This window comes from Cervus canadensis, chromosome 10 (assembly GCF_019320065.1).
Source record: "Cervus canadensis isolate Bull #8, Minnesota chromosome 10, ASM1932006v1, whole genome shotgun sequence".
In the NCBI taxonomy this organism is placed as follows: domain Eukaryota; kingdom Metazoa; phylum Chordata; class Mammalia; order Artiodactyla; family Cervidae; genus Cervus; species Cervus canadensis.
The window spans coordinates 42120941-42133333 of record NC_057395.1 but is presented as its reverse complement, the minus strand read 5'-3'; positions in this window follow the sequence as shown (position 1 = coordinate 42133333).

The window sequence follows — 12393 nt, the reverse complement described above, 5'->3', positions numbered from 1 at the left end:
GTCCTGGTCCTTTCTCTCTAGGCAGAGGTCTCTTGGAAAGGCACTACACCTTAAAGGATTCAGGTCACAAATAAACCTTCAAAAGTCCTTGTAAACATTTTTCAAATGTTTGTTTATTAGAATAAAATTCTGACTCTCCCATGTGATGTGAGGGCAACATTATGTGTGGAGCCCTGTATCAAGGTCACAGGACAAAAATCTCTGGAACTGACCAAGCCCCATTGCAACTGTTGCTATGAGCCTCTGGATCTAAACCTGCCAGCTCCCTGATCCCATATTAGGTAAAATACCCACCCTAGTATCACTCTATAGCATTCTAACCAATCACCTAATGCCACCATTCCAGTAGGAATTTTCTCTGTCTTGAGGCTGTAAAAATCGGTTCCTAGCCCACAAAAGAGGTCAGCTCTCCCTTGAACCAGTCCGCTGTTCTAACAATGTCTCCCACTCTAGTAAACTTTATTCTTCTCTTATTTTGCCTCATGTCTGGAAATTCTTCTCCAACCTGCAAATGGGCCATGACAATAAGTGCCCCAGGAACCTTTAGAATCCTTCCACACAATACCAAGAAATTTGTGTGGGACCTCCCAGATGGTCCAGTGGTTAAGAATCTGCCTTGTGTGTGATGCAGGGGACGTGGGTTCAATCCTTGGTGGGGAAACTAAGATTCCACATGCCGTAGCTAAGTCCGGGAGCCGCAACTACTGAGCCTTCGAGTTCTAGAGCTCGTGAGCCATAAATAGAGGATCTGTGAGCAGCAAACAAAGATCCCACATGACAAAACTAGGACCCAATGCAGCCAAATAAATAAATAAGTAAAAGTTAAAAAAAAAAAAAAAAGGGAAGAAGAAACTTGTGAAGTTATTCAACTTTGGGCAAGATAATGTGCAAACCGAAAAGAATTACTACTGTGCATATACATGTTTCTTCACGTGAAAACTTTTGTTTAATGCCAAAATGTTCATTTGGGTTTTCCTGTAAGTTCTCACGGGGGAAAAAAAAAAAACTGAATGATCTTTTGGGCCAATCCAATATATTAATAATCGTTCCTCTCCCACATTCTCCCAAGGGGACTTGCTGAGGTTTAAAGTCACCGTGGGGTTAGAATGGGAGACCTAGGAGCCTAACATGAGCTCTCTTCACATAAGAAAATTCTAATTGCTCACAGGTAAAAATGGTTACCTGTTCATGTAACACCTCGCCTGGCACACTCATGCCCAAGAACTACTAAGCCCCCAGTAGTCCACTAGTCAAACTCTGAGACTCACTCCAAAGGTGACCTCCTGATTGAATCCATGCACAGAGGTCTATCCTGTCCTTTACATGTGTTTCCACAGAAAAGTGAAAGTGAAAGTCGCTGAGTCATGTCCGACTCTTTTCAACCCCATGGACTATACCGTGCAAGGAATTCTTCCGGCTAAAATACTGAAGTGGGTAGCCGTTCCCTTCTCCAGGGGATCTTCCCAACCCAGGGATCGAACCCAGGTCTCCCGCATTGTAGGCCGATTCTTTATCAGCTAAGCCACCAGGAAACAGCAAGTAATAACACTGGTGCATGCATGCGTGTTCGGGTGCTTCAGTCATGTCTGACTCTTTGCGACCCTGAGGACTGTAGCCTGCCAGGCCCCTCTGTCCATGGGATTCTTCAGGCAAGAATACTGGAGTGGGTTGCCATGCCCTCCTCCAGGGGATTTTCCTGACCCAGGGATCAAACCCAGGTCTCTTATGCTTCCTGCATTGGCAGGTGGATTCTTTACCACTAGTGCCAGCTGGAAAGCCCAATAATAGCATTAGTTAGTATTTATTGCATGCCTTTATTAAGTGAGTGACTGGATAAATCGTTATTTCCTATATTATTGCCAAGGTGTCTATGAGAAATGTTTGAGCTTGGAGATTGGATGCTGGCATCTCTGAAAAGGAGAAAGAACTGGTCCTTGGCAAGAATTGGGACCAGGATGGAAGACTGACAGCATTCCCATGACTCTGGAGAGAGTGAGGTGGTCTACTTGCAGTTGATTTCATACCATTGCCATAAATATGCTCACAAGTGCTAGGAAGCCTGGCAACAGGACCCTGCAAACACCGCTTAGTAAATTTTGTTGTTGTTTTTCAGTCATTAAGTTGTGTCCAGTTCTTTGTGACTTCATGGACTGTAGCATGCCAGGCTTCTCTGTCCTGCACTATCTCTTGGAGCCTGCTCAAATTCTTGTCCATTGAGTTGGTGATGCTATCTTACCATCTCGTCTCCTGCTGCCCACTTCTTTTGCCCTCAATCTTCCCCTGCATCAGAGTTTTTTCCAATGAGTCAACTCTTTGCATCAGGTGGCTGAAGTACTGGAGCATCAGCTTTTAGCATCAGTCCTTCCAATGAATATTCAGGGTTGATTTCCTTTGGAATTGATTGGTTTGATCCCCTTGCAGTCCAAGGGACTCTCAGTAAACTACCGTGGTTATTAACCAGCAGGATGCTGCAGAGTGCCTTCCTAGCTCTTGTCCTCCAGCACGTTCCCTCGATCGGGAAGCATCCGGCTTTAAATTTGGGAAGACAGGAGATGGCAGACGTCCTGTCCATCAGCATCAGCTGTCGTTGTCCTTTGAGCTGCCAGCGTGACAGCTGGGGAAGAGAGGGTTCAAGTTGACTGGCAGAATGTTTTACATCGAATGAGTTTGTGCGTAATAATAGTATAATAAATAAGTCTCTAGAGGCACCCGGTTATCGCTTGCATTCCAAAAGTGAGATATGGCCTTACCAGAAGCTCACAGAGCCATCTGTCACCAAATATTAGTCTTGGTGTCAAAGGCTGGACCGGCCTGAGGAAATGGAAAACATCAGCGGAGGCAGGCAAATGGCGACACCGTGTCTTTCAAAAAAGATTTAAAGGGAGCTACCTCCAGGAGCCAGAGATTTTCAGATGATTTTGAAATAAATATATAAAACCCACTACCCAAAGCGGTTAGACTTGGGGTCTTGGGTGCTGAATACTAATGAACTTTCTCATTGGATGAGTTCAGTTTCTGTCACTCGGCGTCTGTTCTTGAGTAATCTAATCCTTATCTGCTTGGATTTGGGGCTGGAATTACTGAGATCTCCTTTAATGTGTTTTTGCCAGTTTGATGCATCAAAATCTGATCGTCCCCAAAGCACTCTGCTGATGACACAACTGCTGGTGACAGGAGCACTGAAAGTGGATGAAAGCTTGAGAACTGGATAAAAGCTGTTAGGATTTGTGGTTGTTTCTTTCCTCATTTGTTGTTGTTGTTGTTGAGGAAAGGAAGGGGGGGGGACACACGAGCTGACCCGACAGAGAACTGGGCATAAACAACCCCACCCGTTAACAGCACAACCCTCAGACCACGTGGCAACTGGGAAAGCCTGGGGTGGGGGGCCCAAGAGGCACTTAGGTGGTTGCAAAAGGAAACGCATTAGAAAGGCAATTCACTGAGATGAGAAGTTCCAGGACAGCCAAGTCCCAGCGGCCGCGAACACAGATTTCATGGGCCTTTCAGAGGGTCTTCGTAAGGTCTTCAGCCTGGACTGGCCCTGATAGGGTCTCATCCTGAAGGATGTGTGATGTCCCATTGCCATCGGGACCCTGCAGAGGCCTCCGCTGGGAGTTACAGGCATGGGTCCCTAGGGACAGAGTTCAAGCAAGGTCAGCCTTGGTGGTTCCAAGTCACAGAATTCGCCTCTGCCCGGGTTTCTCTGTTTCGAACAATCCCTCCCCAGTCTTCCTGGACCAGGGCTGGTGGGCATTGATAGCACAGACGGCAGAGTGGTCCCCACCTTCATCCGGGCCCCTGAGGGCACCTCGCTAAATGACCCCCTCCAGACTCCTTGGACTAGAGTTCTGCTGTGATTTCAGGAGACCCTACTGATCAGAAGGACCTGTGTGAGACTTGGAGACTGGTTTGTTCTGGTGGCAGGAACGGGAGTTATTGCATTTGTTGTTCAGTTGCAAAGTTGTGTCTGACGCTTTGGTACCCCATGAACTGTAGCATACCAGGCTTCCCTGTCCTTCACTATCTCCCGGAGCTTGCTTAAACTCATGTCCATCGAGTCGGTGATGCCATCCAACCATCTCATCCTCTGTCATCCCCTTCTCCTGTCCTCAATCTTTCCCAGCATCAGGGTCTTTTCCAATGAGTCGGCTCTTCACATCAGGTGGCCAAAGTATTGGAGCTTCAGCCTCAGTATCAGTCCCTCCAATGAATATTCAGGATTGACTTCCTTTAGGATTGACTGGTTGGATCTCCTTGCAGTCCAAGGGACTTTCAAGAGTCTTCTCCAACACCACAGGTCAAAAGTATCAGTTCTTTGGAGCTCAGCCTTCTCAGTTATTGCATAAACGGGCCAGGATCCCAGCTGTACATGATAAAAAGAATTCTGGAGACAGATAGTGGTGATGGTTGCACAAGGTGAATGGGCTTAAAGCCACTGAGCCATATACTTGAAAATGGATAAGGTGGTAAATTTCACGTTAGGTGAATTTTACCATGATTTTTAAATTTTCATTTTTATTTTTGACCTTGCAGCTTGTGGGATCTTAGTTCCCTGACCATGGATAGAATCTGGGACCCTGGCAGTGAAAACTTGGAGTCCCAATCACTCCAGGGACCACTAGAGAACTTTTTTTAAAAAAGTTTTTTTTTAATTAAAAAAAAAAATCCACAATGGGGGAGGAGTTTCAGGGGGAATGGATACATATATATGTACTGAGTCCCTTTGCTGTTCACCTGAAACTATCGGAACATTGTTAATCAGCTCTATCCCAAAGCAAAATAAAAAGTTAAAAAAATTCCATTCTTATGCACACACAAAAAGGAAACTATGAGCTCATTCAGAAAGTTAACACTGTTTTAAAAGTCCTGCACATACAGAACCCATCCTTGTAAATCACATATATCACGCTTTGATTCAGAATTGCTGATACTGAGGTTTGCCAGCATTGCCGCTCTCTGCACCCGGAGGAGCAAGGCTGAGCAGCATTTAAGGCTGCTCCATCATCCCCGGGACATTCACCCAGGGGCCTGCCGCCCATTCTGCAAGTGCCGAAAACAGCAACCCCACGCCTTGACTCCTGACTGGCCAACACAGCACAGCCTGGTCTCAGAGCTGTTTAAACGAGGTGAAAAGTATGTGTTGGAAGCAATGAAATCTTTTTCTTGACTTTTATTAGCTGGACTGGGTGAGCCTAAAATGAGGCTGCCAAAATGCTCCCTCCAAAAGGAAATCTTGTCCCCTGTTTAAAACCCTTCTATGGCTTCCGAACATTGACCCAAAGAATAAAGTCCAAACCCCTCTGCATGAGATACAAATCTCTTCACAACCATTTCTTTAAAAAATGATGAATTATTTTTAGCACGCAAACATGTAGAGAATAACATAGCATAGATGTCACGGGGCCACCTCTCAGATTGGATGAATATTTGACAAAAGTTGGCACTCAGCCACATTTGCCTAGCACACTTGGTTTCTAATCTAAAAGAAGCTGTTCTGGGTGCATCATCTCTGTATGTTCAGCTCGCCCTACTGACCTCTTCCCAGGGCTGGTCACTTTCTGCAGGATATGGTTATGTCTCTTCTGCCCACATTTTACATTTTCACTTCATCTGAACACCCCTCTCCTTCCCTGTAAACGATACACTGTTTTGTGTCTTTCACTTTAACATGGGTTTTACTCACAGTTTAAATCCTCCAGCAACATGTACTTCTCATTGTTTTCCTGGCAGTGGGCACTAATGTGCCCCAATTTTTGCCATTTCAAACAATAGAACAATTAACATTTTGATCATGTCTCTTTGTGTTTACAACAGAGTTTCTCCACAGAGACTTTGTTTTTTTTTTTTTTAGAGCTATTCTGAAGTTTTTTTTTTTTTTTCCATTTATTTTTATTAGTTGGAGGCTAAATACTTTACAATATTGTAGTGGTTTTTGTCATACATTGACATGAATCAGCCATGGATTTACATGTATTCCCCATCCCGATCCCCCCTCCCACCTCCCTCTCCACCCGATTCCTCTGGGTCTTCCCAGTCCACAGAGACTTTGTTACTAGAAATATAATTAACCCACAAATGAGAGCTATGTGTGTAACTGAAAATGTTCTAGTAACCACATTATAAAATATACAAATTGATAATGTTAATCTAATGTATTTTTATTTAATACACCATTTCAACATATAACCAATATGTTAGTGAAACACCCTATAGTATTTCTTTCATACAAAGTCTTCAAATCCGATATGAATTTCTTGGTTTAGATGAGCCACATTTCAAGCTCTCAGGGGTCACAAGAAGCTGGTGATGAGTATATGGACAATGTGACTGTCAAGTATATATTTAGAGATAGAACTGAAATGGAATAGGACCCCATGGTTCTCCAACGCCACCCCCTCATGCCCTCTGTGGCTTTTTGTCTATGGAAATATTTAGCCAAAGAATAAGTTTAATCAGAGAAGTGAGAACATGCAGAAACAAAGGAAAGATAATATTAGTTTAGTCATTAAGCATAAACAAGGACCTTTAGTTCCTTCTCAAGGGCTATAGATAATATTCTGGGCCATATTCTGTGAGCTGTCTGGTAGATACTGAAACCCCCACCAGATGGAGAAGTTTGCTACATGATGAGCAGACTATCACCATGACATTTGTTGTTATTATTCAGTTGATAAGTTGTGTCCAGTTCTCTGTGACTCCATGGACTGTAGCCCACGAGAATCCTCTGTCCATGGGATTTTCCAGGCAAGGAAACTGGAGTGGGTTGCCATTTCCTTCTCCAGGGGATCTTCCCGGACCAGGGATTGAACCCAGGTCTCCTGCATTGGCAGGGAAATTCTTTACCACTGAGCCACCTGGGAAGCCCCAGCCATGACATGAGCTGCCACAGTTCCAAGAATTGGCCTCAAGAAATGGAAACAAACCGACCCTGGAACTGAAGATTAATTGTACTTAAAATAATGAAATGATGCTGGTCAGACCACCACCGACCGATTTCAAGAGCTGACTGTGCAGTTTCTACATGCAGCCCCCCTGTCCATCTATAAGAGCTCTTGTACACTGTCAGTGGAGGGAGTCAGCCTTTGGACTGATGTCTGCCCTCCCTCCAAGTGGCCAGCATCTGAGCATCTGAAATAAAGCAAACTTTCCTTTCCACCAACCTTGCCTCTTCCATTGCTTTTTGAGCGGTGAGCAGCCAGATCCCACTTCCGGTTACAGAACCATAGCATCACAGGTTATGACACCATCTGCAATGATGCTTGATATAAATGTGTTCTTCAAAGTGTGTGCAAGTTCTTTCCTGGTGCCCTTCCTGACACTCAGAGGGATCTGCCTGCCATCCTTGCCTCGTCCTCTGGGCATAGAAAGCCACCTTGTTGTACTCTCCTTTTGCTGTTTGCTTTTCTGTTAAGTTTGAGTACTTTTTCATGTTTACTGCCCATGTAGGTTACTCTTCCTATGAATCACTCATTCTAATCCTTTGTTCATCTTTCTGCATCACATTTTTCTTGTTGATGTGTGGTTATTTATGTATTTTAGCTGCAGAGCTCTGATGGACTCACATCCTGCAAATGTCACTTTCCAGTCCATGGTTTGTCTTTGCATCTTGGCAGTGTCGTTCTCATACAGAACATCCTAGTTTCAATGTAATATTTGTTAATATTTTTCTTTATGAGTTTGTGCATTTTCTATGTGTGTTAAGAAATTCTTCCTTGCTTGGAAGTCATAAAGACACTTGCCTATTATTTTTTTCTTTAAGGGTTTTAAAGTCTTCATTTTCACTTCAGTTCTTTATTCTAGTTGGAATTTTCTCTGTGTTAAGGGTAATGTATACATTTTACTCCCCTTATACCCATTAGGATGGCTACTATCAAAACACACCAGAAAATAACAAATGTTGGTGAAATTCAAACCTTTATGTACAGTTGGTGGGAATGTATTTAAAATGGTGCAGCCACTGTGGAAAACAGGATGGCAGATCCTCAAGAAATTAAAAACAGAATTACCACATGATCTAGCAATTCTGCTTCTGGGGACATACCCAAAAGAATGGAAAGCAGGGTCTCCAAGAGGTAATTTTTATGTTCATAAAAATATGTGAATATATTCACAATAACTAAAACTTGGATGCATCCCAGGTGTCGGAGAAACAAAACATGGCACATAATTACAATGGAATATTGTTGTTGTTTAGTTGCTCAGTCATGTCCAACACTTTTGGGGCTCTATAGATCATATCCTGACAGGTTTCTCTGTCCATGGGATTTCCCAGACAAGAATACTGGAGTGGGTTGCCACTTCCTTCTCCAGAAGATCTTCCTGACCCAGGGATCCAACCCGTGTTGTCTTCATTGGCAGGCAGATTCTTTCCCACAGTGCCACCTGGGAAACTGTATGATGGAATATGATTCAGTCTTAAAAAAGGAAATTATGATGTGTGCTACAACATGAATGAACCTTAAGGACATTATATTGAATGAAATAAGCCAGTCACAAGAAGACATACTGTATGATCCCCTTATATGAGGTTCTTAGACTAGTCAAAATCATAGAGACAGAAAGTAGAAGGATGAGTGTCAGGGCTGTGGGGAGTGGAGGGCAGAGAGTTATTGTGTGATGGGAACAGAGTTTCAGTTTTACAAGATGAGATGAGTTGTGGAAATAGTTTATTTAAAAATGAAAAATATTTTTATTTATCTTTAAATAAATTAAAATAGACAATTAGCACACCATTATGAATGTATGTGATACTAATGAACTGTACATTTAAAACATGGTTAAGACAGCTAATCTTATGTACATTTAGCCAGCTAAAAAAATAGAAAAAATGTACTGAGGAAAATGGTGTCAAATGTACCCTGAATGCATAAATGAATAAATGAGAGAATGAATGAATGGATGGTAGGGGAGAAATAAGGCAGTGAGGGAAGGATAGAAGATGCCAGGTGCTAAGAGACGGCAGTGTAAGGACAGCCAGACGTTTTGACCTCAATCTTGGCTGAACAGGGGCAAGGCCAAGTCCTGAGCTGGGGGAGGTTGAGGCTTGAGGAGCGGGTGTGGGGCTGCTCCCTTCAGAAACTGACAAAAGGTCACTACAGATGCTGCTATCCGCTGAGAGATAATTGAAGCAAAATATATACTTTATGATTGCCACATAACACACTTAATTTTGTATTTTGCCATGTGGATTACCAACTGGTCCAGCATCATTCACTGAAAAGTCTGTTACCGCCTCATTGGTTTCTCAAACATCTGTCTGTACTCAGATCTCACGCCTGGGTTTTTTTCTGGGGCCTCTATGGCAACCCACTCCAATATTCCTGCCTGGAGAATTCCATGGACAGAGGAGCCTGGTGGGCTACAGTCCATGGGGTCACAAAAAGAGCGGCCACGACTGAGCAACTGAGCACTATTCTGCTCCAAGTTTCCAGCCCTGAGCCAGGACCACAGACCTAATGATGATCTTGATAAATCTTGATGTTTGCTATGGTAAGATCTTCTCATTATTATACAGAACTGTTTGGCCATTTTGAACCTTTAAATTCCTTCCAAGCTTAATGACCAGCTTGTCAACTTCTTGGAAATGACCTGTTGGGATTTTGATTGAAATGGCATGGACTTTCGGGATTAATCTGGACAGAATTTGTGCTTTTGAAAATAGAATCTTCTCATCCATGAACGTGTAGTTCTCTACTGTCAATAGATGTTTAAAATTTCATCTTTCACTGATGGCTTAAAAACTGATTTTTCACATGAAATTTTTGATTACTGCAAATGGCATCTTTAAAAAATATTTTCAAACTGACTTTCTGGGTGTATCACTATACTGTTGATAATTTTTTTAACCTTAAAAAAATATTTATATTTGGCTGTGTTGAGTCTCAGTTGCTAAACACAGCATTTTCGTTGAGTCTTTCATTGTGGCACGATCTTTCATTGTGGCACATGGGTTCAGTTGCTCCGCAGCATGTGGGATCATAGTTCCCTGACCAGTAATCGAACCCATGTCCCCTGCATTGCAAGGCATATTCTTTACCAGTGGACCACCAGGAAAGTCCCTATATGGTTGATGGTTGAAATTGCCTTTATATCAAAACTCTCACTGGTTCTAATGCTCTTCTCCAGCAGCTGGGTCTTCTTTGGAGACAATCTTGGCATCAATCACCCACACTTTGTAGCCTCCCCTCCTTGCTCCAACAGTCTGTAGCCCCTCTTCCTCTGGGGCGCCCCTCCAGCCCTTGTCCTTGCTGCACATGTCCTGCACTGGTTTCACGTGAGGACTGTTTCATTTGCACCAGTTCTCATGCCTCTGGGCCTTGCCGGGGTCATTTCTCTGCCTGGAGTGTTCTTGATCCTCCAGGCTCCCCCTGTCCTGTGCTAATGTCACCTCCCACGTGAAAGTTCCCCAACTCAGCCACAGGAGGAATAGTGTTTTCGCTCCTCAGAGCTTCAGGAACAAAGGCATCTACCGAAGGGGCTGTACACACTGCGCTGAGCTTCAGGCTTTTTCACCCTTGTTGGAGTGAGGGTGCCTGAGGTCAGTGACTGTCTCAGATCCAGCCCTGTACTCCCAAAGACTAGCCCCCCAGAGCCTGACACACGGGAAGTGTCAGGATACGCAGCTTGACCAAGCTGTATCCGAACTTCACTTGGTAGAGCTGGGAGGGTGGTTACCCCAGATCTAGAGTTGAATTCGCAACACTGTGGGTTCCAAGGATTGATTTAATCATATTAACCAAGCTCACAAATTTTGATTCTTTGACTAGTGTGAAATAAGAGATTGTGAAATACGTATTGATCTCTGTCCCTGGTTTCTGACACAGAGCTCCTAAAACCCCTGGAATTCCTTGGGCAAAGGAGTGTTTTCTTTTTTTTCCTAATGAGGTGGCTCTGGGGGTTCCTGGAGAGCTGCAGGAGAGGGAGCTGGACACTGCAGACACAAAGCCACGATTAGAAGCTTGAAACTATCAGCTCCAGGCTCCCCTTCTTTGGACAGTGCAGAGGGGCTAGAGGTGTGTCATTTTTTTAATTCAAGCATAACTGATTTACAATGTTGTGTTTATTTCTCCGGTACAGCAAAGTGATTCAGTTATACATATATACATTCCTTTTTGTATCCTTTTCCATTGTGGTTTATCACAGGATATTGAATATAGCTCCGTGTGCTCTACAGGAGAGCTTGTTGCTTATCCATCCTCTGTACAATAGTTTGCATCTGCTAATCCCAGCCTCCCACTCCATGCCTCCCCCAACCCCCTCCCCCTTGGCAACCACAAGTCTACTCCCTATGTCTGTGAGTCTGTCTCATGGGCAGGTTCATTTGTGTCACATTTTAGATTCCACATGTAAGTGATACGGTATTTGTCTTTCTCTGACTTAGTATGATAATCTCTAGGTCCATCCACGTTGCTATAAATGACTCTACTTGGTTCTTTTTTATGGCTGAGTAGTATTCTATTGCATATATGTACCACATCCTCTTCATCCATTCATCTGTCAATGGACATTCAGGTGTTGGAAGTGGAGTTAATAATCAATCATGCCTACGTGATGAGGCCGCCATAAAATCACCAAAGATTCACGCTGCCTCTGGGTTGCTCAGCATGTGGCAGTGCTGGGAGGGGACCGCACCCAGTGGGGACATGGGAGCTCCTCGCCCTTTCCCCAGATCCCACCCTACACATCTTTGCAGCTGGATGGTCTCCGCTGTACTTTCTCATATTTCATGATAAACTGGTAAATGTAAGGAAGGGTTTCATGGGGGTCCTATGAGTCATTCTGACAGATTAGCAGACTCAAGTTGTGGGGACCTCAATTTACAGAGCAGTCAGATGGAGATTTTGGGAATCTGGGCCCCTACAACCTCTGACTGGCATCTGAAGTAGGGGTTAGCTTTGTGGGACTGAGCCAGGAAACTGTGGGGTCTGCACTAACTCCAGCTACTATCACAATGGAACTGAACTGTAGGACCTGCAGCCAGTGTCAGAACATGGGTTGAGGTAGGGGAAAAGAATGCCAACATCTGGGGTCAGTCTTCTGAGTGTGGTAGTTGTTTGAGAGCAAAAGAAAACACAGGTTGTTAACTTAAGACTGATTCTGCTCTTACCTGGGAAACAAGACAAGCTGTGGGCCCAGCGCACGACCTCCCTGGGAACTTAGCCCCGACAGAGCCCCCAAAATAGGTCAGCAAGTTGTTGGTAAGCAGAGCTCCCGCTCTTTGTATATTTTCAAAAGTCAATTATATTCTTTCCCCTAAAAGTGTATTTGGAAAGGGAAATTTATACCACTTTTTAAACCAGGGTCACTGGAGATAAATAGAAAGTAATTAAAAAGAAAACAAAATGCATTAATTTTCGGTGGAAATTCTGCCTGATAATGGCATTGGGCCCCAGG